Genomic DNA, 24,981 nt, shown 5'->3' on the forward strand with positions numbered 1-24,981 from the left:
AGCATAAAAAGGCTTTTATTATGCAATATGATGCTGCCTTTCCACCCAAAGATTTCTTTTGTCTCAACTGGAAAAATCTAAGTAGGTGGGGGGGATTGTTTATTTTTTTAATACAAAGATACAACGCAGCTTGAGATTCTGCCTCTCTGCCTTAAAGATTTTTTTTTCAACAGACAAATCCAATCTGTGCATGTTTAACTCCTTCAAATGCTCCAGGAACCATTTCACACACAGAGCTTCACTCCTCGGCACTACCAGCTCATTCTGCTGAGCTGATGGAGGGAGGGCACAGTTCACACTAACATTTGCTGGAACTGAATACTACTAATTTTAGTGTGGGTGTAAACTAGAAATCAACCTGGAAACCCAAAGCAAAAGGTGGGCTGAGATACAATATGAAGATATTCTGGCCAACAAATCCGCTTTCTTTAAATACCGACTGGTAGCCTATTTTTTCCCAGTTTTATCCCATTATTTTTAATTAACAAAGAAAATCTTGTGCAACTAACTTGGGTGGCAGCATTCCTGGAATCTGCTTTCTGAGCAGGCTAGAAACTCCTGGCAGAACCAGTGAGTTAACTTTTCTATTAACGAAACACAAAAATGAACAGTACAATCGCTGCTGAAGCCCATGTGTTATTTATTTGGACACCAAACTCTATTTGTGTCAGGCCCTTCCAGCAATTTCGGTTTTCACTGTGCCAAAGATGGAAATTAATGAGATGCACTGGAAAAGTTGTTATGATAGAGCTGGAAGGAAATTGGGAAGGTTCTGTAGATACTTTAAACAGATGTATTTGGGGGTTTAGCCTACATCTATTATGATTGATAGGGCTGAAATCAGCATAGCCACGAAGCCTAGAAACACCTTTTCCAGTGGAAAATTCAGGTTTAGATCAAATCTCATCCAAGGAACCATGGTGAGATTTCCCAGGCTGAATCAATTTTGCAATTTGCTCCCAAGCATTTCAGCTCTATCATCTTACACCTCGTTCTAAACTCTGGTCTAAAATTACCCGTGGTAATTTGAGGGAAAAGCTCTTGAGGAAACATCAGAATCTAGAACTGGTAGAACTAACAGAGGAATTGCAAATAATGCTTCACCATGCTGAGATCAGGAATGGGCACAAAAGGAGGGTAGTGTAGGTACTATTTAAGGAAGAAAAGCCTCATGTTTGCAGGGCATTGTGTAAAAACCCAGTAGCTGAGGCTTCTGTCTTAAACATCATGTAATTATGCACAGGAACCTTGCCAGTCCCTCGTGAGGAAGGAAGATTAATGAAGAATTTAAAATGATAATACTGCCAGGCTGTAGGGAACCAAAGCAGCACATTTCTGTACAGCATGCAAATATTTTCCAGCATTATAAAAATAAACAAGCTTAGACAAGTGAGCGACTCACCACTGTTTGATGAGTGGCTCTAATGCTATAGCTCAATTAACCTGCATGGAGCAATAATAACCTCACAAGCAGAGAGAAGCACCTTTCTGTAGCTTGTGAAACGAAGAGGAATGCAAGAGTCCCTGTGAGGACAGCCTGTGCATACTTGCCCAGAATTACTGCTTAGCCAAGGAGCTAATTAGCTTACACATCAGGTGGGATGGGAACAGGTTCACCACCTCATCAGGGCTGCAGTACAGTTAAACACTTTCAGTTTTACTCCTAAGTTTTGTGTCACTCACACCTGAAACAATCCAGTGACAGACTTCAAACTCCGGCAACAAATTCTCTAAAGCAATTCTGTGGTTTTCCTTAAAGGATGTGCTTATGATACTGCCCATCCCTGGTTGGCAGCAGGGGATGGGATGCTACCAGGTAGATGAAGTTTTAGGCTGGTATTTCAGGTGCAGGTTCTTCTTCAGGCTCTTCAGACAGACCTGCACTCTGTAATAGAGGAGGGGGCAGTGTGGAAAGGACCAGCTGTGAGGTCCCTGGGCAGTACTCCCATGCTGAGCCACCCCTGGGTAATGGAAACACTCTGCTGCTCCATGGCCCACACAAACCCCAGCAGGCTGATCCCTGATCCTGCAGAATTCACTCAACCTGTGTCTCCAAGGCCATTGGAACCGTGGCTGTTCTGCACAAACACTCACTTTGGAGTGGCTGGGAGCACCAGGGACTCAGAGGCAAGATCCCAAATTATGCAATGAATAGTGGAGGTTATCACTGAATGCTCTCTGCTTCCTTTCAATCCTACCCAAAGAGGAGGAGGAAAGGAGAGAATACCCACCAGGACAGTCCTGGAAAATAAAGGTTCCCAACATCTGGCGCCAACACCCAGACCTGCAAGGCAGCACTCAACAAGTCCCAGCGTTGTGAGAGAGCTTTAGCACCTGCTCCTAACCAGGAGGAGGTTCCAGACTCCAACCATAAACACCTCCCCAGCTCCCATCCAACCCTCCCGGCCCTGCCTGCCTCCATCTGCTGCCCGTGGCTCAGGTGATCCCGGAGGGTGGCACCCAGCAGGTGCATGGAGTGCTGCCAGCATTACTCATCTTCATTCCAGAAGGGCAGAGTCACCACCGGGCAAACGAGAAAAACTTCCTTCTTTTAACGAAAAACAAGAACAATGTCACCCGGAGGGGGGCAAATAAGATGCATACCCATTGTATTAGATCATCGTGCTATGAGAACAACCGAAGACTGGTCCTGGTTTAAACAACTCTCCCAGCCAAACTGAGTCCACCTGAGCAAGGATTAGACTGTCCCTAACCCTGCCCCTTAACATTTGGGTCACTGGGACCAGGCACAAGGAAGCCTGGCATGCCTAAACAAAAGGCAGCAAGTTGCTTGGCCTGGCTGGAGATAAGTAAGTCAAGACACCCACATGGGAAGATCCCCTCTAAATTACATCTCAAAGGAAAAAACTGAGAAGACCTTACTTGACCTTTGAATTACTGCTGCCCTCACTAAAAAGTATCAGTTTCTTCACAGGGAAGTTCCTATAATCTTCACCAACATAATTTAGGCTTTATATTACAAAGGGAAAAAAAAAAGAATAAACACTTACAAAGCCCAGTATAAATACTAATGTGTCGTGGCTTTTAAGCATTTTGAAAAGAATGCTACAGAATTTCAAGTTCCTCCATAAAATTTTAAAAGTCACAGGGGCAGGAGGATTTGTTCTGAATATACCAGTCTAATAGGAAAACCAGCTGTTTTTATTGAGAATATTTCTACATGAAGACATCACACCACTCAAATACTTAAATGGTTATACAGCTCTACCTAACATTGCTCACACATCTGCAGAGTCACAACCCTTTAGGGGCAGGTACTGCCATTTCTGCATAATTAATGAAACACAAATTCCAGCACAGGCAATGGAAGCTCTGCTAGCAGCTCCAGAAAGGCCAAGATCTCACCTTTTAGCTGTCTTCTTGCTAAAACCAGCTCAAGCTCACAGCAGCTTTAGCCACAGCACGTCTCATTTCAGAGAGCTGCCTCCCAGCACAGACCGAGCAAGATTCATCTGCCTCAAACTTCAGCCATTTCCAGTAATTATCCTTGCAGAACTGGGGAATTGCTGCAAGCCCAAGCCGCAGTTTTAATTCGACATCAAGCTTTGTTTTGTGTTTTGAGAATGCTCCACTTCTCGCTGCTGCTGGCACTCAGGCAGCGCCCTGCTTCTGTCGTCAGCAGCCCCTGTCCCACAACTATCCCAGCTATGCCTCAGCACCAGTTTCATTGCATTGTGTGGTTTCTCCATTCCTTCCCTGATTTAGTCCAGGCCTCTCCTCGGGGCTCTCAGATAATGAAAACCATGTGAGAGTAAAATGTAATCTTCAAACACGCAAACCAGTTTCATGTGCATTATCAGAAGGGAGCAAAATGTTGACAGTGCATCATTTGTCCCTACAGATAGGATCAGACTCTTTTAATTGCTGCTGAGATTTAAAAAAAAATAAAAAAGAAAAAAAGAAAGATTGGAATCACCATCTGCGTTAAAAATAAAGTCAAAATTCAAACCTGAAAGCTTAAGCAGTCCTGAAAACAAAGGAAATATGATCCCCAAACAGATATATCCATTTTGTGCCACCTTAAGGTAGTTTTTCCTCATATGTCAGTTGTGACATCCTGAAAATTTATATCAGAAGTTGACACAAGTGAAAAAACGTAGGTGGAGGAGGATGCAGAGAAGAAAACAACCACTATAGCCTAACTTTAGCATGGAATTTTCTGGCTTTTTCTAGCAATACCACAATTTAAACTATTTTAAGGCCCCATATGGAGGAGCTCTTCTTGTTTCAGAATGCAGTTTCACAGAATTTAACGGGACTAACCACAGAATCCAGAAAGCAGGCAGGAATGGCCCCTCCTTTGGTCTAAGGTCTGCTTTTTGTTTCCTTTAGAAAAAGGAACAGCTAAAATACAGGTGACTTGCCAGTTATCAGCCAGAGATGCCGTGATCCAAGGAAGGGCACAAACCCAGTGCAGCACTGGAATAGCCCAACACCACCAAGAGATCTCAGTGGGTACCATGGGTTAAAAATATGAATTAAAGCTAAGACCCTGCAGAAGATCCAGCCCGCCACATTTTTAGACAGCAATTGTTATATAAATCGTTATAAAAGTGGTTTTGGTGTTGTTCTTTTATCATAACCACCTGGGCTTTTCATGTGCACCTTGTAAAAATCCTTTAATTACCTATAAGATGATTGAGCCTCACCACCACATTGGGAGGAAGATATTACTCCATTCATTTCAGCACAGTGGTGACTGGCTAAGTTCTGGCCCACATTGATGTTTTTTGTTGCCACAACTATGTCACTCAGGGAATTGATTTCTTTCGATGCAAGTATTCCAGCAACCACTCTAAAACAGATGCAGTTACAGTAGGAAATAATTGGTTTTAGGTGTATTGCTTAGGAAACCTCGTGTAAACCACACCAGCACAACTTCTGCTTTGCTAATATAAACTTCATCACTGCTAGAAAGATTTTCTGTAGCAACAGGAGCAGCAAGCACAGATCCTGCCTAAATGGATCAAGGATGTTGGCACCCCAAGACTTGTGCAATCAGAAGGCAGAGGAATATTCTGAGTATTTTCTGAAGACACTTCTGCAAAGGATCCTCAGCAGCTGCAGAAAAATAGTTAAAAGATTTAGAGCAATAATGAACAAAATTAACTTCACTGAGTGGATAAGAACCAGAGGTAACACACAGCTCCTAGAGCACAAATCCAAGGTGATTAACCTTCCCTGCTCCCCCTCCGAGCTCAGTCAATGCCAGCAGGGCTTGTGCAGGAAATGCATTCAGCTCTCCCCTCCCCGAGGAATGCAGGGCCAGAGCCTCTCCCGGCAGGAAAAGCTGCTGTCCCGGCTCTCCCAAGGGAACACATCCTGCAGTTTGCCTCCCCCAGCACCACCCTGGGCCCTGATCTCCATCCCAGCCTTTTGGGAGCTCCATGGGAGCTCCCTTCAAACCCCCTGAGCAGCAGGGGATGGGGCCAGCAGTGTCCCACACACAGTTTCTATTGCCATCCCTACTCCCCCAAATCAGAAATCCACTGGGCTTTCAACACATGCTAAATTCACTCTTCCCCCCAGGGGCGCTAAGCTTTTTTAATAACTTTTTCTTTATTAAAGAAGATCCAAGTGCTCCACACCCAATCCCAACTCGACAAGAGCAAAAGCTGCTCTTTCTCATGTAATTTTGGAGTGCTCTTTTCTGCCTGCTCTCCACAGATCCCTGACCTTACCCAAAGGAAGGGTGGAACAGGCTGTGTAATGGCTCTTGGTCTCGTCAACTTTCATCATTTACAGTAAAAAGTGTTCCAAATTCGTTTTAATCCAATACAAATATCAGCACTCAGCTGTGATGACTCCAGAAAATTCCAGATTACCACCTCCTTGTGCACCTCCACAGGCTATCCCAGGATCCCAGACTGGTTTGAGTTGGAAGGAACATTAAAATCCCTCTCATTCCATCCCCCCAGCACAGCCAGCGATGCCATCTCACACTGGTTTTAAATTCTGACTCTCCAGAAATACAGAGGAGGTTTCAGCTTTGTTTCTTTTCACAAAGACAATGGGAACACAAGGAAGATATGTTTTCCCAAGCCCCACAACAAGACAGGCTAGCCCCAGTATGAAGCAATCAAATTTGTTTCAGCTGAACACAGAACCACCCAAATTAGAACAGAGGAAAAGTCCACCAAACCCTGATGGGAACAAAGTCACTGAAATGTGGAATTACTTTCCTTGAGGGTTACAGTAAATAACCCTAATATTAAGTAATTCTTTCAAAAAACAAGTTGTGTAGAGACATGAAACATTTTAAAGAAAATACTGCTGTGACACAACTCTTAGACAAGGTCTTAAAAATGCTAATTAATTAATTAAACAAAATCCTAAACTGGCTTAATTCATAAACATTCATATAAGAGAACTGTTCAACAACATTTTGGTCTACAATTAGTAAGTGCTTTGCTAATACAAATAAGCCTTTAAAAACCAATTTTACTGGATCAGTGAAATTTTTTGTCATTTACACAAAGTTTGGTTCTATGTGACTGATGAACCTTATATAGCCCAACAGTGGTTACCACGGAAAATGACCAAAGACCTCTCCAAACTCCCGAGGAATTTCAAATATTTAGTATTTAAATTGATTAAAAAAAAAAAAAAAGTTATTTTAAGCTGAGACACAACCAAACTAGACAAGAGTCATTCTCGGAGAAGACAAGAAAGTAAAAAAGCAGCAAATCTGAATGGCAGCTTTTATCTCTGAAGCCCTTCTACAGGACCAAGAATGCAGAGTGCCTGCCAGGACGAGAGGAGACACTCAGCTATTGGGAACAGGAGGGAGCTCTCACTTCTCCAGGGCCAGCCAAGCCCTAGAGGAGCTGCCCACGACAAGGATGCCACATCCAACAGCCACCAAGAGCTCCATCCCCAGGGGAGACTCCAACAAACCCTCCTGCACCTAAGCTGGGCACCTCACATAAAGCCCTCCACTCTTTAAGACAGGATTTTAAAGCTTTGAGAAGTTTGTTTCCATAGGCCTTTAAATTTCGTTATCAGGTTTTTTTTTAAATACATATTTTGTTTTCTATTCCTGTTCACTCCTCATGCACCGAGCTCCTGCTGACATCAAATATCTGGTTTGCTCTGAATGGTCATTTATACAGAGGTAAGTTTTAAATTTATTCTTACTTTTAAAATTACATCCAAGTGTCCATGTAAACACAAATTCCATCAACCATGAAAAACTCATTTCAATTAGAGGCACAGTAGTCAAGTAAGAAAATATTATATGGCATATTTAAAAATTCATTGCTCCTAGGAACAGCTTCACACTATTTTTCCCCAAAGTTGTTGGATCTTTTTCCTGTCCTGAAGACAACACTTCAAGGCTACTCTGGAGAGCCAGGTAATATGCAAGATTTGGATATTAGCTCACTTTAGAGTTCTCCATACAGCCCATTACTTTCACATGGACACAATTCCAGTATCAGATCCATCCAAAGCATGAATCAAATGCTTTTGTAAAGGCTGAAGGTATGGCCATGGAGGCTGCAGCATGAAGTTCTTCCTGTGGCCAGCACTGCATTCCAGAGCTGTTTGGGAATACACTCTCTCCTGTATAAAAGGGTTTAACAAATCCTGCAGCCAAACTGGACTCACAGGGCAGGTATGTGCCTGCTCTTTCATAAAAGACAATGATTTAAGTCTACAATATGATGCTGCTGCCACATATGGGGCACGTGCAGAGAGAAGATCAGGCACCAGGGTATGTGGAAGTCTAACCTAGACAGTAACTTCTCATCAGAAAGTAAAAAAAGCAGATAATTCCTAAAAGGAATGAGCTTAGAGAAATGGGTTGTGGCCCAGATTCAACACAATGGACTAAATCACTTTGACAAATCCTCTAGTGCTTCCTGCAAGTGTATAACCCCAGCAACAGGCAGTTTGGAACACTTCTATGAGGAACCAAGTCCTCTCTTGTATTTCAGAGGACAGAAGAGGAGAAAGAGCCCTGGACCTTATTGCCAATCCCCAAGAATGGCTGTTCTCACACTTTTTATAAACACTTGGTCTCCATGGAAGGGGGATACCTAGCAGCAAACATTGGCAACCAAGAACATTCCACTCCCACTATATCGTCCACAATAGCAAGGAGGGAAAAAAAAATCCATAAGGCTGCTTTGATTAGGAACCCTTTGAGAGGACTTCTTCAAAAGTGAGTGTCTGAAAATACTTTGAAATGTGGGAATGTGCAGCAACAGCCGGATGGGGGAAAACAGGCATCTTACTTTATTCTGAAAGCATTTACACTTCAGCCCAAAGTGGGAACATCCATTAATCCAAGAACCTTTTGCCAAGAACAAGGTCATAATTTTCTTTTTAATTCACAACAGAACACAGCACACAACATATTCTGCCCCAAACAGAGAATCTCATCATTTAGAGGTGTTTGGAGCCACATGTTAGTTTAATGCATGCTCTGAACGTGTAAGAACTTTATTATATTGGTTTTTGTCTTCTCTGCAGATCAGAGCTCTGCAGCTCTTTAAAAGCCACTAGTAAGAATGAAGTAAGAAGTGCACAAGGAGTTCTGCCCCACAAGGGGTATAAACAGACAAATTCTTTCACTGCCAGAAGTATTTATACATTAACACACTCTTGGACTGTTGATAATTCTAAAACTGAAGACCTATTCCTGTGTATACATTACTACAACAATCTAAACCAAGCTCAGATTTTGCTCCACATTAAGAAAATTAAGCTTTAATGAGCTCAGATTTTACTTGAGCTGTTTGTTCATTGCAGTGACAGTGAGCCCCAGTCATGAAGCAAAGCATCATTGTGCTGAGCCCTAGAAAGAATTAAATGATGCAAGTTGCTCTATCAAAATAACCATCAAAAAAAATATAAATCACATTACACTCAACTGGAAACAAAAGGAAGGGCTAGAAGTGGGAGAAGCATTTATGCTCTGAGAACTTGGGGGTTGCAAATTCTCGATTTCACTGTCATGGTTAGGAAAATGTGGCAGCAAAGCAATGCAACCTTATTTCTAAACAAACAAAAAGATTGGTCAGTCTGCTGATGCAAGACAGTCTAAAGAGAACAAGAGAACTATTAAATTATCTCCACTTCTGGGATTCTGGCTATTCTTTTGCAAAGTGAATGGCTTATGCTAATCAGGATGCATCTGAAATGCATCATTCAAGCCTTCTTGTACAAATATAGTTCTTATTTATCCCAAAAGATCCCCACCAGCTGGCAATGTTTGCATACAATGTTAAATCCAACCTCAAGAGCCCATGCATTATGAGTCATTTTACACTTAAAAACATTAGTTCCCTTCAGGGTTCTCCAGGACGGTGTATCCCACGAGAATTTTAGTGGAATTCAGCAATAATGCACTATGTTACCATCCAACTTCCTCTAGCACAAAGAAGTTACAAGTTTTCGGTTGTTCGGTGGGTCTGGTTGCTTTCTTTTTTTTTTTTCCTTCTAAAAGTGCTTTTCCTCCAGAACATCTTTGAGGAAGGAACAAAACGATTTGCACCAATCCCTTCTATATGAATCAAATATTTATGCTATGCCCTCTTGAAGCACTTTCATCTAGTAACCTATGGAATGTGATCTCCTGACCTCAACACTCAGGCACGTCTAAATCAGCTGCCCTTTGAGCTGTATTAGAGGCCGCAAAGAATTTTTATACATTTGTATCACAGGCATATGAAAACCTTGTGGCCCAGCTGTGGCATTCTCTGCTACAAAGCATTAGTCCAAAGTGTGCTTCGGGAAAGGGGAATGCTTTGGTTGTCCCACGTTTATGGCACAATCCGATGCCGTGTGTCACCAGGAACAGGCAGGATGATGAACCACGCTATCAGCACATTTAAACCAGCCAGCACAATTTAAATTAAAGTGTCATGGCAAACTCCAGCTCCACATCTCACCACATGGCCCATTCTGCCCACTCCACACTGCTCAGTTCCCTTTTGCCTCCAGTCCCCTCCCCAGGGCAGCCAGTGCTGCCTGCAAAACACCTCCAGAATGCAGAAGGCAAAGAGCTTGTGGGATGAGCAGGCACCCCATTTCCTCCATCTGGAAATCCCACCCTTTCCTCAAGAAAAAGAAATCATTCTATGTTGTCTTTGTGGCTCCCAGGAATCTTTGAAGGATGAGGTTATATTGCAAAAAAGTGTCCTGGAAGTAAAAGAGAGGGAGACCAGGTGTCCCAGATGAACCTGCAACTTCAACTACGGCACAAATTTTTCCAGGGTCAATTCATGACCCTGCTCCCTCAGAGGAGCAGTCATTGAGGTAACCGTGGTGAAAGTCTGACCCAGAGATTTAACAGGGTCATGGTCCTGATGGTAGGATTCATGTTTTCACAGCAGCCCTGAAAAACCGACGTGATGCTGCCCATCACTCACACGGGAGCAGCATGAGGGCGTAGGGAAAGCTCGAGAACACAGTTCTTGTCTTCCCACCCTGACCTGGTAAAAAAGGCTCAGAAAAATGCCCTGAAACAGTCAAGCAGAAAAATGTGAGACAGCAGCCAAAACCAAGAGCCTGTCCTCTGGCCCAGGATGGATCCTGCCCCAGTCTCCTCACGAGGTTCCCACCTCAGCAGAGATTGAGGCACCCCCAGTTCTCCGAGGGTCCAGCAGCTCAGAGCACTCTGACTTGCTGCCCCACCTATTCCACTTTCTTTTCCCATAGAAATCCCTCCAGGGAAGAGGAAGGGGGGAAAAAAAACTTAAAAAGGAAAGAGGAACGGGGAGCAGGACAGACCAATATGTAGTATTTCCTGTATCATCCACAGGAAAAACCCACGCAGTGGGGAAGAGCTCAATGTCAAGGCTGGTTTCACCACATGAACAGGCAGTTCCTCCTGCTGGGGGATGCTGTGTGATTCCACAGGGAACAATACAATCTTCCCTGACACAAGGAGCCCCACTAACAGCCACACAAAATTCCACAGGTCCTTCCCTTGCAGAAATGGCTGGTAGCAAAGAAGGAAGGAGGGGAAGGAGGAATGTGGGTACAGAGCTGGGGGAGAAGGAGAATGAGACATTCACTGTGGTATTATCACTTGTAAACCAGGACACACTCAGCACTTGGCCCCTACAGAAAAGAGTATTCTGCAAAATATGTTTCCCTGCACAGAGACTGGGCCTCCATCCAGTTATTATGTGCACATGTCCCTGCTGCGTTTTCAGTCTTACTTCAGGGGGAAAAAAAAAAATCTCAAAACAAAGAAAACATCCCCTCATATTCACTCTGCACAGTACCAATCACAGTGCTTCTGACCATGTTCAATAATCTGTTAAGGAGGGTTAATTATGGGTGCAACACTTTTACACCTTGTGACACAGCAGTAAAACACTTAATGTAAAACAAATTCCAGTGTGAAACAAGAAATCAGCCGATCGTGGCAGCCCTGCTTGCACGTGTGATACATAAATGCACATACATGCTCCTCTGTGCAGCACGACCAGCAAAGACAATCTCAACACGTGGATTACAAGCACAATGACTGCAATTATTTTCTCAAAAGAAAAGAGCACCACGGCTGCTTTCAAACACAGCCTGACACAAACCCACTTCAGCGACTTCCACCGAGTTTTACTCAATCCAATTACACACAAGTACATCACTATTCATTTTGGCAATTTACTACCACTGGTGAAATAGGTGGATGAGCATATTTTTTTCTTTTTGCTTTTTTTTTGCAAGAATTTTGCGAGATGAAAAGCAAACTTTTCAGGAGATAGAAGTGATGGACAAAAGCTGACAGAGCAGAGAGCCAGTCTAACTCCCAGGTTAAGGCTGAAGAAAGAATGCAGAGTCCCTTGCAGCATGAGCACATCTCTTACCTACTGATCTGCTGAAGACAAAAGGATTTTCTTCTTTTCAGAAACTGGACACTTGTAGCTCGTTGGGTCAGTCACACAAAGCTTCCCTGCTGCCAAAGGTATTCTTTTTCCCCTCGGGTTTTTGTTGTTGTTGTTTGGTTTTTTACCCCAGAGAGTAAAGGGCAGAACAGTGGATTCAGCAGGGGCAAAGGGTGGAATTCGAGATTTAACGGGCTGGAGAACTGCAGAGCTCTCTCCAAAAGATGCTGTATTTCAAGGCGCTTTCATTTGCAAATCCTTCTTCATCCTCAGTGTCAATAAAACTGGAGGAGGGGGAGTAAACTTTTTTTAACCGCAGAAATAAACCGGACTGCACCAAACGGGGAATGTGCTACGAACTGGCTTTGTGGCTCGACTTTTATTAAAAATAAATATACTTTCAGAACAGGCAATCGAGCTGGAAGGGGGTAAAAAAAAAAAAATTAAAAAAAAATCCCAGAGTCAGCCAGGACCTGCCCGCGGTCGCTGGGAGGAGGATAGCGGTACCTCGAGAGCGGCAGAATAAACACAAAGAGGCGAAAGTCCGCGTCCCGGCGGTGGCAGCTGGGCTGTCAGTGGCAGCGCCGCCCGGGGCAGTCGCAGCGCCCGCGGCCCCGGCAGCGAAGGGCGGCCCGCGGCATCGCGCCCGGCCGGGCTGGGCTGGGCTGGGCTCGGTGCTGCTGCTCCGCGGTTACCTGTGCGCCAAGGCGGAGCGGCACCGGACGGGCTCGGCGGTACCGGGCGTGCTCGGCGGAGCGGATGGCACGGGCGGCGCGGCTCGGCTCGGCTCGGCTCGGCTCCCTCCTCCGCCTCCCTCCTTCCGCTGCTGTGGGCGCGGGCGGCCCGCGGGACGCGCTGGGCCGGGGCGGGCAGGAAGCGCCGCCGCCCCCGGGCCCGCCCCGCCCGCGGCACCGCCCCCGCCCCGCTCCGCTCCGCGCTCCGCTCCGCCCGCCGCTATTGTGTGCGGACACACGGACACGCGGACACACGGGCACACGGACCGGCCCCAGGCACGGGCAGCGGCCGCTGCGGGTCCTGGCCCTGCACACGCACCCCCAACAACCCCACCCTGTGCCCGGGAGCGGTGTCCAAACGCTCCTGGAGCCCCGGCAGCCTTGGGGCTGTGCCCGTTCTCTGGGGAGCCTGTTCAGTGCGCCAGCACCCACCGGGGGAAGAATATATATCCCCAAATGCCCAGCCTAAACCTCCCCTGACACAGCTGCAGCCGGTCCCTTGGCTCCTGTCCCTGCTCACAGAGGGAGAGATCCGAGCTGCTCCTCCACTGCCCCTCGGGAGGATGTAGAAAACCACAATGTCTCCTCCAGGCTGAACGCACCAAGCCACCTCAGCCACTCTTCGTAAGAGTTTCCATTTAGACCTTTCCCTATCCTCGTGGCCTCCTTTGTACACTCTTCTAAAGGCTTAATACCTTTTTTATATTGCGATGCCCAAAACTGCTCAAAGCATTCGAGGCGAGAACATCCCAGCGCAGAGCACAGAAGGAAAATCCTCTCCCTGGCCTGGCTGGTGATGCTCTGCCCGGTGCCCCCCAGGACAGCCCTGGTCCCTCTGCAGGAGGAGCCACCTGGGCAGCTGTGGAAGCACCTACAGGGGTCAGCCCCATCAAAACCAACCTGCCAAGCCACTGGACTGAAATGGTTTACAGCAGTGTACACCAGCCCAGGACTCACGCCCTTTTTTTGCTGGCCAAATGCTGAAAATAAAGGAAAGCTAGGCAAGAAGTGATCATGACTAACTGCATATAGGCAGGGTATTAAAGGAGATCCCGGTATATAATATTCTGCTTAAAACCAAAATGTACATCACGTGACCTTCCAAAGCTTAGGATATCCTAAAAGGACATATCCACAGATCTCTACTACTCTGCCACAGCTGGAAATAATGTTCAGTGTGGAAAGATGACACTGAAGACACTTCACTTGTCCCCAGATATAACTCTGATTTTGCTATGTTCCAGCATTTTATCACATCATAAAAGATGGTGGACACATTCAGAGGTGGCTTTTGCTGAAGGCTTTAGTGCCTGGAATCACAGTGTGGAATTTCAACTCCTAAAAACAGTTTAGCTTTAAACATTCCACAACTTTTACAGCAAAGCATGGACTCATCACCTTTGTACCTGTGACCCCATTCAAAAGCCTGTAAAAGGATCCCAAAATGCTGCTAAAAAGAAAGACTTAAGGCAGTCTTGTTTTGGAAGGTCTAGCAGAGGATTAGTAATGGCAGTAACACAGTCAGGTCTGCAGTGGAACCAGTCTGCATCAGAGAGGCAAAGCTCTTGTTCTGAAATGGGCCAAGCAATACCAACTTCTCCTCACCAGTCCCTGTAATCAGGGCAAATCCCCAGTCCAAACAAGGCCCAAGATAACAAACTGGTCCTTCAGTAGGCACTTATTTGTGTATAAACAATCCTACCCTGCCTTTCTCACAATCCACCTCCTCCTCCAGCTTTTGCATAGGGAGCACTGGAATCCTCCCCCAGTGAGGCCATTCCTGTCCTGAACTCCCAAGGAGGACAATCTCCCAGTGGCAGCCTCCACTTGGCTCCTGGTCATTACCTTGTAATTCCAAAGAAAGAGCGAAACAAAAAACTAAATGCAGCTGTCACAGTGTGTCCACAGATGATTTAATACATAAAGGCCTGATCATGCAAATATGAAGCCCATTAAGCAGTGCCAATTTGGTAAGGTTTGGGCCTAAGATGCCATCAGTTTCCGAAAAAAATCTGAAAGTGCAAAAACTGGCCACATGTCAAATCCCTGCACTGTGAAATTTGGCATTCATGTGAGGAGAGAAGGCATGATTCAGCCATTTACCTTTTAATCACTCTGAGCAAATAAATCCTTTCCAACATTCCCAACTCTTAACATTGAAAAGGAAGACTTAGACAAAAATTCAGGAAGTCAAATTACAGAAATCCCAAATGTAGCATTTATAAACATCTATTTTTCCTCCTCCATAACCAACATTCATTCACTGGAATGTTTTAATGGAAGAAATGCAGAAACACATGTAAACAGCTCATTAACATCCCATAACCTTACAGTTTGAAACGCCAAAGGAAAAAAAAAAAAAGGCAGTGGAGAAGCAGCTACTGAAGGCCACATTTGCTGGATGCTGTTGGGGCAGTGTTGCAAGGGAAATGCACAGCTAGAGTGAGGGAAAGAGTTATAAACTGTGCTTCAGTCACACATCCTGTCTCCCTCCCACATGCTCAAAGAAAATATGGGAGTAAAGAGAGGAGGCAGAGTCATCAGGAAAGCACAACTATTGCTTCATGCAGGCACTGGGGAGCAAGGAGCCTTGCCCGAGGCGTGTTAACCTGGGCTACTCTGCTGCCTATTCCAGGAGCACTGCTCATGTTCAACCCACACAACTGGAGATACCAGCCTTATCGGGACTGCAAAAGAACAAAGCTGCGTGAAATCCAAACTCTCTTCCTTAAAATACTCTCCCCCTGTATCCTCCCTTCACCCAGCTCCCCGCCCAGCCCGGTGCTCAGGAGCTGCAGCACACATCTGAACGGCTGCCAGCGGAGGAAGCGAGCAGTTTCCATACACACATCACGCCACAATGTGGGAATTCAGGAAACAACATAAGAAAGGGGTTCCTAATAACTGTTCCAGCGTGCTCGGGCCAATTTATGCAATCACACAAAGGTCACGGTGGTTGTGCTAAAACACACAAAAGATAAGCGCTACAACGGCAACTAACTCCAAGTAGGAGAATAAATCTCAGGCTTAGGAAAACCTGGAGTTGCTCCACCTACAATTTTTTAAGAGGTTGTCCTTCACATTCTTTAAAATTCCTCCATCTTAAAGTTCCTCCCTCCAGGAATGGCTGTAACTCTGCCGCCCTTTGTCTGCCAGCAGCTGGAGCTCAGGAAGCTGCTGATATTATCCCTCCTGTACAGACACTCCACAGCTCAGCTCAGCATCCACTCAGCACACTGCACACGGGCCTGAATTCATTTCCGTGCATCTCTGATCTCGGGCCAGTTTAACAGAGCTTTTCTTCTTGCACATAAAAATAAAGCGTTAGCAGGGCTCAGAAGTGGCATTTAGCTCTTGGGGCTAGACAGAACGTCCCCTCCAAAGTGAGGGGTTCTTTGTCTATCAAATATATTATTGGGCAAAATAATGACCCTACAGTAAACAGACAAAGAAACAGTAAAAAATTGTAAGAAGAGGAGCTGAGGATGTTGGCCAGGAATGTGAGCAGGAGCAAGGAACAGAAATTTCTGCAAAGGGAGAGTGTATTTCTTGTCACAGAAGCCAAAGTCAGAATCACAGAATGGTTTGGGTTGGAAGGGACCTTAAAGCTCACCTCATTCCACCCCCAGGTTCCTCCAAGCTCCATCCAACCTGGCCTTGGACACTTCCAGGTCAGTTTGAAAGATCTTCACTGAAGAAAAGGAAGTAAGCAAACCAACAAATTTGAGAATACAGATCAAAACAAGACTAAAAGATTTCAAAACCTTGTGAAAATCACAAGAAATGTGTGGAGAAATCACCAAGGTACCAGAAGGTCGAGTGGTTGGTCCAAAGTCAGGCTGAGAGTTCAGTCTGCAATTGCAGAGACCCTGCCTTGCTGCCCACATGCACAGTGAGCTCAGACATGCAGTACTGCAGCTTTTGCTGCTGTTTTGCTGCCTGGTTTCAGCACCCAGCACCCTCAGGGTGGCCATGGCCATCTTTAAATCATATGCAGAGGATTTGTGTGCTGCTGCCACATCCAGCCCTGAGCTGTAACAAGGCCTGAAAGGCGCCCTTGGGTCCTGCTACTGGGTACGGCTGGAGAGCAACCACAATTTCTGAATAGAAACAGAATCAGATAGATGAGAGATTGAGGCATGAATTATATGAGTTTTCTTTCACCAAGATGGCAAGAACAGCTATTCATAGATCAATAGCACCAGAAATTACCACCATCAGACTTGAAATGTGTGGAATTGCTAGAAAAATTCTACTTCTCAAAACACACGAGCAGGAACAGTTACACACTACTTACTCCTCTGGCCTCCACTAAGTAACTGCTGTGTCTTTCTGCACAAGTGTATTATTTTACCAATTCTACACAAGAAAACTTTGATGACCACATAACTTCTGGGAGGGAAGTAACTGATATAGAAACCTCTGCAAAGCCAACTTCATGTCCTGTCTCTACTATGATTTACACTCCAGCACAGCCCCAGCTCATCTAAGATTTTTCATGCTGCTGCGTGTGAAGAGTTTTAAAAGTCTGTCAGTCTGGGAGGTGCCTCTAATGGATTGTAACTCAAGTGCAGCGTGGTTCCTGGGGTGAAGAAAAGACCTGCAAGGAAAGGGGAGAAAAGGAACAGCTTACCACAGTGAAATGTAATATAGAGGTCAGCAGTGACATGTCACCCCTGAGGTGATTGATCAGGTACCACCTGTAAAGAGAATTATTCTAACTGCTGAACCTTGGCCCCTCTCTGTGCAGAACTGCAGAAGAGAGCTGTGTATCCAGGAGAGTGGTAAACAACTGCCAACTATGGAAAAACAAATGTTTCAGCTCTGCCCTAAATGCATTCACACCTCAGTGCCCTGCAGTTAAATGTAGTTTGGGCAAAATAAGGTTAGGCTGGACAAAGTGATTTTCTTGCAAAACACTGCTCTTCTCCCAAAGATGGACCTGTAAGCCTTTAACTGATGTCTATTGTATGTTAACAGCCATAGGAAAGTTGACCACTCCCTTGCTTCTCTGCACTCTTACCTCTCAAGTCTCTTTAAAAAGAGATGTGTCTTTAAAATCTGCTGAAATTAATTGAAATATTCCCTCAACTCCCAGTGGATTTGGACCCGAGTGTACTGTAAGAGCAAGGCACGGGGGCACTGAACTTCAGCACAATATTTGTTTGCTCTCAAGGACTAAAGATTGTGTGAAATTACAAGTGAACAAGATATGCAGCAGGTTGTGCAGCAAAAAACAGACTTGCTAATCCTGATATTTCAATGACCATAAAGCCTAAGAGGGGACAACCATGGCTGATTTGATACCAAAAAGCCCAACCTCTTCAAAGCCTCCAGGCCTTAAAATGGTGCAGCTGTATTGATAAATACCACGGGGATGGGGGACAGAGGGTCATCTTTGATTTAAAGCTCTTGCAACTCATTTTTAATGTTGATGTCAGAAGCAGGCTCAGAAAAGAGAAATGAAAGAGGCCCAACAAATAGAATTTCTCTGGCTGGGAGCAACCTTGCATTGCCTGGGAAGGATAAAGGCATGGTCTCAGTGAAACACTGAGTGCCATGTGCATGCAAAAAAAAGAAAATTCTGCTAATTGCAGGAGCAGAACCATCTTCCTCTGCTAGAGAAGCTGTACTGATGAGTAACCAGCTTATTCTGAACATGAAATTGAAGAAGAGAAATGAAAAGATAAAAAAATGTTAGGTACAAAAAAACATATTGAAACAAAATAGACTAATTTCTCTTAAATAACTGCTTCAAAAAGTGCCAATTAGAATTTTTATGAATACATAGATATGCTCCTAAAAACAGTCTTTCCCGTGTAGTAAGCTACGAAAAGACTAATAATTAGAGAGAGCAAGATATCAAGTTACAGGTAATTGATTAACATTTCATTTTCATGCAAATGAAAAACTAAAAATAGAACTATGGAACAAAGTCTGATTAGATTTTACAATCAATTTCAGAAGCTGCTGCCACATTCTGGAAGAGCACCAGCACTCTCTGCTGGTGATCTTTGTTCAATAGTTATCGAGAGAAAAATGAAGGATGAAAGTGTATTATGTGCACTTGATACGAAATGTCATTTTTTGTTTTAAATTGATGATTAATTAGATCCCTAACAATTTGGCAAATAGCAACTCTAGGAGCTAGCTATGCTTGTGGAAACAACACAGTCATTACTAAGAACCACATTTACTCTGGGCAATCATCACTCACTGGAATAAATTTCGCTGTCTCAAATAAACATCTGATGTAAATGCTTCTCTCAGCAGAAAGCACTTCTGTGGTGCTGCCACACAAAGACAAGCTGGTGTGAGAAATTCCCATGATGCCAAATCCCTTGGCTCCACCCTGACTTTCCATCAATTTTTGGGCTATGCCAAGAAAAACAGCTCTCCTTAAAAAAGTCCTAGGACAGCTCCAACACCTTCCCCAACGGCCAAGGGGAGGCACAGTGGGAGTGCTGCTGTGTTCTCATCAAAGCAAACCTGCTCCCAGCCCTGTCTCTGTTCCACCCTTTGCCAGGAAACTGGAAAAGCTTTGATTCCCTCTCCCCAGGATGCACCCAAGCTGTGTCTCCTGGATTGCCTTACACACCTGAGCTAGAGCTTGCACAGGGACAGAGAGGCCCCAGAAATAAACCCAAGCCAAGCAGCTCGGTGCCAGCTGTCCCAGCTCCCAAACTGTGCTCGGATCAGGCACCAGGAAGCAGGGTTAAAAATTGGCAAATTGAACCCATGTGCAGCTCATGGAAGTGTGGGAACAAAAGAGACAATGTTAAGGACAGAGTATTCATTAGCAAAGGGCTCAAGTTTCTTGGCTTCTGCCATCTGCTTCCCAAAGGCCATTTTTCAAGGTAGCTTTTTGTTCTTCAGTTTTGAATGTAGCTGAGGAAAGACATCCTACTCCTTCTTAGCTAACGAACTAAAGCTCAGTGCACGTTCAATGGCTTAAAATATTTTGTCTTTGTAATTCCCTGGGGACAAGAAGGGAATGCAATGTCAAAGGTGGGGTTTTTCTCCTGGGATTTGGATCAGATTTTTACCTGACACAGCTGACCCAAAAACCTCAGACACCTCCATAAATATTCATTTACACTATGGCATTAAATACATAAAGAAATCCTGTGTTCACAAAAAAACCCATGAGAATTCATAATGCTGTATATATCTGTATATTATGTGTAGTGAGATACACAGCCCTTTTGACTATTTTCCTTTATGAAGTAAAAATTGGGAAGAACAACTCCTGAATTAGAGAAACAGCTCAGAGCCCTAAAAAGAACACACTCTGTGGTAAAAATAAGTGAGTTTTAACACAGTCGTAAGTCAAAGTGAGGAATAATTGTTCTAACGCATTCTGCTCCTGACAGATCTCAAATTTAGAAGAGCTTCTCATCTGCTGAAAGTCCCAAGGAACTTTTTAAGCATTCAGGAATCACTGAAATCACTGACACTTGGCAGAGTGGGACAGAGTGACAGCCAAATGCCAAGCACAGCTCTGAAAAGCTGCATGAGGAACAGACATTCCTGCCTAAGGGGGCAGAGCAAGTTTCCCACTGCAGAGAAGGACAAGAGTTTTCAAACCTGAAGTTTTCTACTCTTCAAGGAATTTAATATCGTGGACGTGACAGGATCCAGCCAGAGACCAGTGATCTACAAGGGATGAGAAGATGCTCAAGGCTTTGAGAACCTGAGCACCTATAGGAAATTAACATGATTACTTTTTTAATATTATTAACTATACATGCCAGACTGCTCTTAAATATTCTCTTCCCACATTCCTACCCACACCTTTACCTTTGTGCCATAGGAATTCTGTATTCAGCTCTGCCCCTTGATCATTAATGCAGACTCCTGAGCTTCAGACTTCAAAGCAAGGCAGGATTAAGAGTCACAGGCTCGGGACTGGGACAGCATCAAACCCTCCCCGTGCAGGAACCTCCACCTTGTGTTCGACTCCACAAACACCTCCTTCTATCAGGACTGGGAAATCCAGGGATTTATGTGGAGCTTCCCACAGATTAAGTTAATAAGGGAGTCCAACAGTGCCTCATCTCCTTCCAAACACTGGTAAATGAAAGGAAATGGGAATGTCTCCTGGGGTAAAGAAAGATGTGAGTGCTCTACAAATGTGCAAGGGAAGAAACCAAAAGCTTCATTGTGTAGAAATGCACTTCTTCAGAAAAGTTCTTCTCTTCTCCCTCTCCTAAGAAGCCCATGAGAATGTTCTTAGAGAATCTATCATCACCTATAACTCTGGTGGTGGTTTAGTTTTTATTCCTGACTTTTTTGTTTTTGTCTCTCACCCTCCCTCATTCTGCTGCTCAAAATGTCTGCACTCTCAGCTTCCTCATTTCTGCAGCTCCTCCCAGTACCACCAGCATTCCTGGGAGCTCCAGCCATGCCTCACTTCCAGCAATGAGACTGACTTACAGTTAACACGATACAAATGAAGAAATTACAGCAGAGATATAAAAGATACAGGTCTGTACAAGACTCTAAGGGACTTTGGGACTCATTTCAATGTAACTTGCAATCAGCATCCCTTTGAGTTACGTTTGAAAATTACACCAATTTGGCCAAGATTAAGCCCCATCAGGCTCAGGCAGAAAGGCAGTCTGGGCTTTTTCAGCTTTATTTGTAGCTGCTTTTATATCATCAACTAACAAGGAAATTACACAACACCAGACTAACACAGGTGCATCTCCTTTAGTGGTAAGAAAGCTGCTAGAGATCATCAGACTCAGGAATTTTCATTGACAACATGGTGTACACCTGCTCTGAGTTACACACTGCAATGGTACAGCGGGAGAAGCTGTTGTAGAGACACACACTGCCTTCATCAGCCTCATGATCCCTCATGAATACTGGGCTAAAGTGACGGTAGATGGTGTTACAGAGCAGAGATTTACCTGCTGGCAAGGTGAACTGCAAAGCCAAACTCAGAAATTTCTCTGCCTAACAAGAAGGTTGCAATTAGGTCATCACTGAGCGCTGGGTAACCAGAGATCAGAACAAAAACATTCCCACAGAACAACTCAGATGTGACAGCAGGTACTTGGAATGAGAACAAGGATTTCATCCACATAGTCCTGCTGCTGAATTATGTGGATAAACAGTAATCCTGATGCAGCCAGCCCCCAGCAGGACAAGCAGGTGTCGAGATACACAGACCCAGCTCAGCACAAGCAAACTAAATTCCCAAACAGGAAAGACTTCCCCATGTCTGACTTTGATGAGATTTAACAAGGAGCTCGGAGCAAGTTCCAGATCAAAATTCTATTTAGGTTGTGGATGAACTGGATCTAGGCCATAACATTTTTTTGTGTCTTCTGGACTCCAGTTTGAGCAACGCTTCTTATTTCTGAACCTTATTTCTGCTAAAATACTCCATCAGTTTTATGCCCAATCCTGCTCAGCTCAGGCTGGATATTTTGGTAAGCACAAGACCTTTATTCAAATGCCAAGGAACTTCAATAGAACACTCTCCAGGCTGCTTTTGGTCACTGAGACTCCCTCCCTTGGATCCAGCACATGGAATTACCTGGGCAGACAGGTCAGAAGAGGGGAGATTTGTGGGTTAATAGGATACTGTTCTGATCAGAGAGATTAGGATACAAGGCCATGCCTTTGGACATTGCCTTCTTCAGTGTGGCACTTCAGTTTACAACTAGGGATTTCTCCTTTCTAATTAGATTGTACTTTTAATTAATTATAGCCTATATTATCTGCAGAAGCTGCCCAAAACCTAAGCCTTAATAAGGATAATTGGAATAATCATATTTTTCCCTCTTTTGTAAAGCACCTTGAGCCTTGCTGATGAGAAATGCTAGGATGTGATTAGATGCTTAATGAAAAAGTACCATTAGAAAGAGGAATAAAAATGAAAAATGAACTAAAATGGAATTTTCTGTTTTACACTGCATTGGGACTGAATTAAGAATCATTTATCAGAGGCGATGCTGAACATTTTAAACTGAAAATTGAGTGGAAATCTTTATGCATGTTATGATGGGAGAGTGCAGGTGAGGATGCCAAGGACCAGAGGCGGGGCCTGGATGTTGTGAGAAGTCTGCACAGCCCCCAGGAGCCCGAAATATGGAACTGCTGGGTTATCTCACCATGTGCAGCCAGCATCAAGAAAAGCAGTGTGTGTTCAATATTATTTTCGTTCCTGTGTCCACCACAGCTCCTCCACACTGAGAATTTGGCTTTCCAGCCCTCAGCTTCCCCAAAAGGTATCCTGTAACTGAGGCAGATGGGGTTTGAGAAGATGGGGTTTTGATGGGGTTAGACCATGTGGAAGAAGTCATGGTGAATATTTATGGCCCTGCCTGCCTCAGTCTGTGAATGAAATCCACAAACCTCAGACCGTACCGGGGATGGCCGAACCAAGGCACGGATGCAAAGCTTTAACCCTTGGGGGATTGTCACCCTCCAAATTTGCTCATTCAGAGATCAAAGCAGGAGGATTTGGAGGCGTTTCTGTTAAATTCAGAGCTGAGGCAGGTGCGGGCGAGCTCCCGCGGGAGGAGAAGGGCAGAGCAGGAACCATCTCTGGGGTGAGGTGCGGGTACCAAAACATCCCCGACACCACCTGGACCTACAAAGGAGCCGGGGAGGGGCCGGACGGAGGAACAGGGAAGGCTCCCAAACACCCAGAGCAGCCCCCGAACGCCCAACCTTCCCCAGAGCCCCCGAACAGCGCGGGCTGAGCCCCAGCACGGCCGGGGGAAGGAGGAGGAGGAGATCCCCGTGAGGGCAGCGGCAACACCCGGCTGCCCTGCCCCGCCTCGGGGGCCCGTCCCGGGCGGTGCCTGAGGGCTCAGCGCCGGCCTTTCCCCTCACCGGGCTCCGGGCTCCGGCCTCGCCCCGCGCCCTCAGCCCGCGCAGCGCCCTTACCCCGCGGGCGCCGGGCCCCGCGGCCGCCCTCACGTCCATCGCGGGCCGGCACGGCGCTGAGCCACGCCGGGGAGCTGCGGCCACGGCCCCCGCCGATGCCGCGGGCAACTTTCAGCAGGCGGCTGCGACTACGGCGCCCGGCATCCCCCGGCGGGGCGGCGAGCGGTGCCGGCCGGGAGCTGTAGTTCCGCACGGGCGGGGGAGCGCCGGGCGCCTGCGGGGATTGCGCCTCGGCCCGGGGGAATCGCGGAACCACCGAGGCTGGAAAAGAGCTGTGAGAGGATGGAGAGCAGCCTGTGAGGGATGCCCGCCTTGTCGGCCAGCCCAGAGAGCTGAGTGCCACGTCCTGTCGTTCCCTGGACACCTCCAGGGATGGGGATTCCACCATCTCCCTGGGCAGCGCCTTCCAATGTTTAACAACCTTATCCGTGACTAAATTCTTCCTAGTATCCAACCTGAACCTCCCCTGGCCTGTCAGTGGTTGCTTGGGAGCAGATTCCGACATACACCCTCCTGTCAGGGAGTTGTGCAGAGCCACAAGGTCCCCCCTGAGCCTCCTTTTCTCCAGGCTGAGCCCCTTTCCAGCCCTTCCCCAGCTCTGTTCCCTTCCCTGGACACTCTCCAGCCCCTCAATGTCCTTTCTGAAGGGCCCAGAGATGGACACAGGATTTGAGGAGTGGCCTCACCCGTGCCCCGTCCCTGTCGTGGTCCTGCTGCCACACCATGGCTGGGACAGGCAGGTACCAGTGGCCTCTTGCCCACCTGGGCACACCTGGCTCATGCTCAGCTGCTGTTGACCAGCACCCCCAGGGCCTTTCCCACCAGGCACTTTCCAGCTCCTCTGCCCCAGCCTCAAGTGTTCCAGGGGGGTGGTGTGGCTGAAGATTTCAGTTCTCTACATTTTATTTCACCTAGATCTTATTATTAGCACCTTCAACCTGCTTTATATATCACCTTCATCACAGCATGAGCTTTCTGCAACAGCTTTGCTTCTTTCTTCTACCATGTTTCCAATAGGGACCGTCCCTTGCCCAAGAAACTCTCAACAAAAGCAATAAAAACATAAAAGCCAACCTGTCAAAGTATGAGCAGGCAAAAATTAAAGAAAGGCCCTAGAAACTCTGTCACTGAAAAACTCAGCCACTGGCCATCAAGTGTCCAGCTCCTGTGGTCTCATGGTTATGTTTCATCCATTTTTATTTACAATTTATTGTTATTTAAAGCTGAGTATCTCTCAGCCCTGCTGTGCCACGTTTCTTATGTCGAACACAGAACAGTACACAAAACAAGGCATGTGGAAACAAAAGGTTATTTTAGAGATTGCGAGTAGGAAGCATCCAAAGTCAGGTGGAAAAATGCTTTTAAGCAGAGACAGCTGTATGTACAGAGCATTATTACTGCTTGCTGTACTTAGTTACAGATGGCTTTGTTTTGTTGCTTTTGATGGAGAGAGGAAAAAGCCAGCAGAGGTAGTGGCCACA

At 45.7% G+C, this 24,981-nt stretch overlaps 1 protein-coding gene across 3 annotated transcripts in view; it reads right to left on the reverse strand.

The window, feature by feature from the left end:
• AMOT (angiomotin) overlaps positions 1-23,555 on the reverse strand; it is a 59,843-nt gene extending 36,288 nt beyond the window's left edge. Inside the window, exon 1 of one of the 3 annotated variants that reach the window (XM_088172956.1) lies at positions 23,501-23,555. The gene's annotated coding sequence lies outside the window, so the exon portion shown is untranslated. Of the gene's footprint in view, positions 1-11,843; positions 12,416-22,719; positions 22,833-23,500 lie in introns of those variants that run through there. The other 2 variants (XM_088172955.1, XM_014877141.2) reach the window with 2 other exon arrangements.
• Positions 23,556-24,981: the final 1,426 nt, after the last annotated feature.

Source organism: Sturnus vulgaris, chromosome 14, assembly GCF_052056855.1.
Source record: "Sturnus vulgaris isolate bStuVul1 chromosome 14, bStuVul1.hap1, whole genome shotgun sequence".
In the NCBI taxonomy this organism is placed as follows: domain Eukaryota; kingdom Metazoa; phylum Chordata; class Aves; order Passeriformes; family Sturnidae; genus Sturnus; species Sturnus vulgaris.